The sequence below is a fragment of the Ranitomeya imitator genome, chromosome 2 (genome assembly GCF_032444005.1).
Source record: "Ranitomeya imitator isolate aRanImi1 chromosome 2, aRanImi1.pri, whole genome shotgun sequence".
NCBI lineage: Eukaryota > Metazoa > Chordata > Amphibia > Anura > Dendrobatidae > Ranitomeya > Ranitomeya imitator.
This window is the reverse complement of record NC_091283.1, coordinates 647,861,206-647,869,437: the sequence shown is the minus strand read 5'-3', so window position 1 is coordinate 647,869,437 and position 8,232 is coordinate 647,861,206.

Genomic DNA, 8,232 nt, shown 5'->3' with positions numbered 1-8,232 from the left:
TGGCAGATGGAATGCTGGGAGATGTAGTCCAGGAACGCTGGTGATTACAGAGTTGTTGAAGGAGTTCTGGACTACAATTCCCCCTCAGCTTCCATTATTAGCTAAAGGTGAAGTGGACGGTGTGCATACAATGCAGTGTGCGGAGGGAGCGACTGACAGTGTAAGATATTGGAACTAGTCAGACTGCAGCTCGGCCAGTCATTATGCCCAGAGACTGGCGCTTTTCTGGCCATTTTGGGTGCATAGTGCTGAAAGTAGGAACAAGCGGGGGCTGGGTGAGTGAAGAATTGGGCATGTGCCTCCGGTGCCTGCTCTGTGATGGGGCTCCATGTACCCTGTGCTGTGGAAGCTTCTGGCCACCATAGTTATATGGCCACTTTTTCTATCCCTTATCTCATGTAGCTGTGGCCGTCACTATTGGATTGCGGTAACATGGCGACTTTGGCTGCGATACAGGTCATGTGGTTCCACTAATACATCTCAGCATAATGAAGGTACAGCGGGCCAAACTGTGACTTGCAGGGTACGACGATAATAATAATCTTTATTTTTATATAGCGCTAACATATTCCTCAGCGCTTTACATTTTGCACACATCATCATCACAGTCCCCGATGGGGCTCACAATCTAGATTCCCTATCAGTATGTCTTTGGAATGTGGGAGGAAACCGGAGTACCCAGAGGAAACCCACGCAAACACGGAGAGAACATACAAACTCTTTGCAGATGTTGTCCTGGGTGGAATTAGAACCCAGGACCCCAGCGCTGCTAGGCTGCAGTGCTAACCACTGCGCCACCATGCTGCACGACGATCTCAACAAGCCAGTCTCAGACATCCCACATGTGGACCTGCATGGCTAGTACCGTGCGGATCACAATGTGAGCCCATTTACAATTGTATGTAACAGCAGCCTAGAGCAATCCTAGGCCACAGGACCAGTGTTGTGGCCAAAGTCGCCGGCCTTATGGCAGCACTGCATCTAACCGTGTTATAAGGACATTATTAATGTCGCTGTTGTAGGTTTACAGTATCTGGTAAGGTAAGACGAGATGAAAAAGGTGCAACACACTACCACATCTATGGTGAACCCAGCCTGAGGGGAGAAAAACACTTCTCCTGTGAAGCACTGTCTCCCACCGTTATGGTGGCATTCTTGTCATCCGCATGAGGCTAGGTCTGCACCGCCATTTTGGCCACAACAGAAATACACTTGTGAATTGGATAGCATTGCTACACGTAGACAACTGTGCCAAGCAAGTTGCATAAAATCAGACCCCATTCACTTCAATAGCACACCAATGTAGCAGCAGCACTGAGCGAACTTCAGCCGCGCTAATGGCTGCCACAGCCACAGTTACTGTGCAGCCCTAGCCTAAGGGTATGTGCACACGTTGCGGATTTGGCGCTTCGGATCTGCAGCAGTTTTCCATGCGTTTTACAGCACCATGTAAACCTATGGAAAACCAAATCCGCTGTGCACATGCTGCGAAAAATTCCACACGGAAACAAAGCGGTTTATTTTCCGCAGCATGTCAATTCTTTGTGCGGATTCCGCAGCGTTTTACACCAATTCCTTAATAGGAACCTGCAGGTGTCAAAACAGGTAATTCTGATTCTGCTCGGAAAAATTCGCAACGTGTGCACATACCCTCAGGCTGCTTTCACACATCGGTCTTTGCCATCAGTCACAATCCGTCGAATTGGGAAAAAAACGGATACAGCAAAAGTTGGTCCCAGATCCTTTTTTTTTTCTCATAGACTTGTATTATCAATTATGGCCTCACGTTTCATCCGTTTTTTGCCGGATCCGTCGAAAATTGTTCATCTGGCGGCTGAAGAAAACGGACATAGGAACGTTTGTGTCCGTCGAGAAAACGGACAGCGACGGATACGTTGCATCCATCGTTTGCTAGAATGGAAGCCTATGGCGCCGAATCTGTCAAATGACGAAATCTGGCAACGGATTCCGTGTTTTTTTTTTTACAGAGCATGCTCTGATTTTTTTAGGATCCGATTAGCTGGATCAACTAGTCTGTTCCGGCAAAAAAACAGATCCGTCACTTCAGGTTTTCACAATCTGCGACGGATCCGTTTTTTTTCACAATTTGACGGATTGTGACTGATGGCAAAAAACTGATGTGTGAAATCAGCCAGGGACAGCCATACCACTACTATAACGCAGCCCTCCACAATGTAAAAATGGACTATCAAAGGTAATATTACCACAGGGTTCACTCACATCTGCGTATATAAACTGAAAAGTTGGCAAGTTTCATGTGTTTTTTTCCTCACCCAGTATCCGTATGACATGCGCATTCAATCTGTATGCAATGCTTTTTAACATCCTCTTTTACATACTTTAATTATCTGTCATTTAAAGCCAGTTTACAAACTAATAAATCAATCTTAAAGGGAACCTGTCACCCCCCCAGGGCCTATTAAAGGGAACCTTTCACCCCCAAAATGGAAGGTGAGCTAAGCCCACTGGCATCAGGGGCTTATCTACAGCATTCTCTAATGCTGTAGATAAACCTCCGATGTATCCTGAAAGATCAGAAAAAGAGGTTATATTATACTCATCCAGGGGTGGTTCCCGCTGCGGTCCGGTCCGCGGCCTCCTATCTTCATTCGATGACGTCCTCTTCTCTTCACGCCGTACTTCAGGCGTACTTTGCCTTGTTGAGGGCAGAGCAAAGTACTGCAGTGCGCAGGGGCCGGGCTTCTCTGACCTGTCCCGGTGCCTGCGCATTGCAGTACTTTGCTCTGCCCTCAACAAGGCAGACAAAGTACTCCTGCGCCGGAGCCGCAGCGTGAAGGCACGAAGAGGACGTAATCGAATCGCATTCCAGTATGCTGTAGATAAGCCCCTGATGCCGGTGGGCTTAGCTCACCTTCCATTTTAGAGATGACAGGTTCCCTTTAAGGTAAAATAGCCGCCTTCAGCAGCACTAAGGCTGCATTCTATGAAGGTGGCTCTTATGTTTAGTGTCCCTAAGAATGCTGAAATCACTTTTATAAATTTCCTGCCATACCTCTGTTGCACCAGGGAGGTATGATTTCTCCCTGACTCAAGCGCCTCGCAGCCGTCCATCATCCCACCGGGCACCGCCTCCTCTCTGTCTTGAGCCGGCGCCTGCGCTCTGCAATTATTTCTTGGGCATGTACCGTGCGCGCTGCCCTGAAACTCACATCAGCTGTTGTACTGATATCAATGGGTCCATGTAAACACGTACCGCACATGGATGCTGTCCGTGTGCCATCTGAGGACCACACGGAACAGCGCTACAGTAAGTGCTGTCCCCTGTGTGTGGTGCTGAAGTCGGCATTCATCCCTTCTGTTCTGCTCGGCTGAAAGCAGCGCTTGCAGGAGAGAAGGGATGAAAAATCAAGTTTTTTTGTTAAAAAATAAAGTTTGGGATCACCTCCCGCCTCTCACCCCCCTGTGCGCCCGCCCGCTTGCAGAGAAATACTCACCCAGCTCCCGCGATGGCTTCTCTCAGCGCCAGCAGCTTGTCCTGTGTGAGCGGTCACGTGGTACCGCTCATTACAGTGATGAATATGCGGCTCCACCTCCCATAGGTGCACATGGTCAGCGGTGCATGCCTCATCCCCGCGAAACACCTCCCTCTCCCAAAAACCGAGGAAGAGGTTCGCGTAGGCGTGCGCACACGCCGCCCTCATGGCAGTGCCGCGTTTCTGCAGGTAAAACCGGTCACTGAATGTAAAAAAATTGTGATACAGAACGAACTGTAACAGTTCAAGTAGAAGATCACCAAGGGGTCCATCCAGACTGCTCATCTCGAGAAAAAAACGTACAGCTTGTAGACCATGTGTGTGGTCAATGCACGTGCACAGACTCGACGTCCGCGGTGACAAAGAGCATATTGGAGTCCAGGCAGAGACCGTCGACCCGTACCAGGACGTCCACAGAGTTCCTGACATAGGAGGGCAGCGTTTCGACCAAAGGTTTAAGATAGTGGTCTTTACTTTAGTAATGATCATGAAAGAACTATCTTCAATATTTGTCCTGGTTTGTGATATCACCCCTGTCACTCATCCGCATTGATTGACATCTCCTAGCTCATTGGCACCTCATGGGAATCTTGCAAGGACTTCATCTTACTGAAGACTGGTGATGCCAATTTTGAAATCCTTTACTGACGTCGCCTGGAGATTAAGACCATATGAAATGGACTCTCTTTTGGCTTAATATGTTAATATTGTCTGCATACATTATATGTCAGAATTGAGTATCGTTTAAGTATATTGGGTGTATTATCACCACTATTTGTATGTTATCACCTTTGTGACGAAGATCTATGTGCCCTGCGGTTGAGATATATGGCGATCCACCATTTTGGTGTGCGCCGCTATTTAGATGCAGTGGTATTCCTCGTTATTGTTAGGCTCCCAGAATATGGCGACGTGCATGCGCACTGCGCTCGGGATGCGGCATTTTGTTGAAGGCTTCTGATACAATCGACAGTGCAGATGTTACGTCATGGAGGATTTCCTCCCCGCACGTTGATTAGGAATGCCGGAAAACAGATGCGTCTGGAACCGGGGGCGGCGGTGCTATGTTCGACGCGTCATTGGAAGACATGTTAGTGCGGATGCCTTTATAAACCCGGACCTTTGGAGACATGACAGGCACACTTTTCTTTCCCCTTGATAAAGCGATCAGCGAAACGCGTGTCGGGGTTTCAGTGATTGAGGACAGGCGGACAATATGGGTACGTGTTGGTTACTACTTTGATTTACTCCTGCATGAATTTTGCACTATGCACTTTAAGGCTAACTTTGTTATGGCTCTCTATGCTTACTAAAATAATCATGCCTTACACACTATCCCAGAGCCTGAGTATACTCACTTTCTCCATCCTGTTGGTGCACTTTGCTCGAGTAAAAATCCTTCCTCTCAAACTCTTATTTTATCTATATGTAGTATTTGTATTATATGTCATTCAATAAAATTTGTTATCTTTTTACCTTCTCTCTTGGAGTGGTGTGTTAAGGTATGTTTAAATATCAGCTCACAGTTGTCTGCTTAGCCTTCACTGGGGGACCCCCAAAAAATATGAGGTCCCCCTTATTTTTAATAACCAGCAAATCACATACTTGCGATCATGTGACCACCCGCTGTCACTGGCAACATCAGAGAATCCTTACAGAGTGTGGTTCACATGCTGTCAGGATTCAGTCTGCAATCACATAGTCAAACCTAGACTACCACTTTAGTACTAGGATTAAAATATGTATGTCCGTGTTTTTTTGTGTGTGAATGAGAACAAATTTTTTCTTATTCTATTTTCACTTTTTTAATGATTGTTGGGGGCTTATTAGTAATTATAGGGGATTAAAGGGAGCCACAGCTCTCTCTTCCTCTTAGTTATATACAGTATATGTCCAAAGGCGAGGACAGTGACACCAGTGGTGATTGGGTGCATGTGAGCCTCAAGAAATGCAAGCGGTGACACTGCTGGATCGGCGCTGACATGGGAGGTGAATATACAAGTTTTTATTTTCATGGGGACAAATATTCACATTGAAATGGGATTGTCCTAGTAGTGGACAACCCCTTTTGCAGTAACCACCATACCGCTGCATGACCAGCTCTACCCTCGCCTACTGTATCCTCACCCATCCCTTGTAGATTGTGAGCCCTCGCGGGCAGGGTCCTCTCCTTCTGTACCAGTTGTGACTTGTATTGTTTAAGATTACTGTACTTGTTTTTATTATGTATACCCCTCCTCACATGTAAAGTGCCATGGAATAAATGGCGCTATGATAATAAATAATAATTTTTGTAGAGTGCATTCAAAAGCTGGTGAATTTTAATTTCTTCACTAAGGAGGTACCAGTATAGACTGCAGTGTTCACCAACATGTGCCTCTCTTTCAAACAGTTGCAAAACTATTAGGGTATGTGCACACGTATCTGTGAGGGCTGCGGTTTTTCCTGCGGATTTATCGCGGTTTCTACTGTGGATTCCGCTGCGGGTTTACACCTGCAGTTTTCTATTGGAGAAGGTGTAAAACCGCTGCGGAATCCGCACAAAGAATTGACATGCTGCGGAATGTAAACCACTGCGTTTCCGCATGTTTTTTTTCCGCAGCATGTGCACTGCGGATTTAGTTTCACATACAGTTAGGTCCATATATATTTGGACAGAGACAACATTTTTCTAATTTTGGTTATAGACATTACCACAATGAATTTTAAGCAAAACAATTCCAATGCAGTTGAAGTTCAGACTTTCAGCTTTCATTTGAGGGTATCCACATTAAAATTGGATGAAGGGTTTAGGAGTTTCAGCTCCTTAGCATGTGCCACCCTGTTTTTAAAAGGACCAAAAGTAATTGGACAGATTCAATAATTTTTAAATAAAATGTTCATTTTTAGTACTTGGTTGAAAACCCTTTGTTGGCAATGACTGCCTGAAGTCTTGAACTCATGGACATCACCAGACGCTGTGTTTCCTCCTTTTTGATGCTCTGCCAGGCCTACACTACAGTGGTTTTCAGCTGCTGTTTGTTTTTGGGCGTTCCTGTCTGAAGTTGAGTCTTTAACAAGTGAATTGCATGCTCAATTGGGTTGAGATCAGATGACTGACTTGGCCATTCAAAAATATTCCACTTCTTTGCTTTGATAAACTCCTGGGTTGCTTTGGCTTTATGTTTTGGGTCATTGTCCATCTGTAGTATGAAACGATGACCAATCAGTTTGGCTGCATTTGGCTGGATCTGAGCACACAGTATGGCTCTGAATACCTCAGAATTCATTCGGCTGCTTCTGTCCTGTGTCACATCATCAATAAACACTAGTGACCCAGGGCCACTGGCAGCCATGCATGCCCAAGCCATCACACTGCCTCTGCCGTGTTTTACAGATGATGTGGTATGCTTTGGATCATGAGCTGTACCATGCGTTCGCCATACTTTTCTCTTTCCATCTTTCTGGTAGAAGTTGATCTTGGTTTCATCTGTCCAAAGAATGTTCTTCCAGAACGGTGCTAGCTTTTTTAGTTTTTTTTTTTAGCAGAGTCCAGTCTAGCCTTTTTATTCTTGATGCTTATGAGTGGCTTGCACCGTGCAGTGAACCCTCTGTATTTACTTTCATGCAGTCTTCTCTTTATGGTAGATTTGGATATTGATACGCCTACCTCCTGGAGAGTGTTGTTCACTTGGTTGGCTGTTGTGAAGGGGTTTCTCTTCACCATGGAGATAATTCTGCGATCATCCACCACTGTTGTCTTCCGTGGGCGCCCAGGTCTTTTTGCATTGATGAGTTCACCAGTGCTTTCTTTCTTTCTCGGGATGTACCAAACTGTAGATTTTGCCACTCCTAATATTGTAGCAATTTCTTGGAAGGGTTTTTTCTGTTTTTGCAGCGTAAGGATGGCTTGTTTCACCTGCATGGAGAGCTTCTTTGACCGCATGTTTACTTCACAGCAAAACCTTCCAAATGCAAGCACCACACCTCAAATCAACTCCAGGCCTTTTATCTGATTAATTGAGAATGACATAGCGAAGGGATTGCCCACACCTGTCCATGAAATAGCCTTGGAGTCAATTGTCCAATTACTTTTGGTCCCTTTAAAAACAGGGTGGCACATGTTAAGGAGCTGAAATTCCTAAACCCTTCATCCAATTTTAATGTGGATACCCTCAAATGAAAGCTGAAAGTCTGATCTTCAACTGCATCTGAATTGTTTTGTTTAAAATTCATTGTGGTAATGTCTATAACCAAAATTAGAAAAATTTTGTCTCTGTCCAAATATATATGGACCTAACTGTAGGTTTACATTATACTGTAAATGCATGGGAAACCGCTGCGGACCCGCAGCTGTGGATCCGCAGCGTGTACACATACCCTCAGGCTGCCGTCACACTAGCAGTATTTGCTCAGTATTTTACATCAGTATTTGTAAGCCAAAACCAGGAATGGGTGATAAATCCAGAAGTGGTGCATATGTTTCTATTATACAGTACAGACCAAAAGTTTGGACACACCTTCTCATTTAAAGATTTTTCTGTATTTTCATGACTGAAAATTGTACATTCACACTGAAGGCATCAAAACTGTGAATAAACACATGTGGAATTATATACTTAACAATAAAGTTTAAAACAACTGAAATTATGTCTTATATTCTAGGTTCTTCAAAGTAGCCACCTTTTGCTTTCATGACTGCTTTGCACACTCTTGGCATTCATTTGATGAGCTTCAA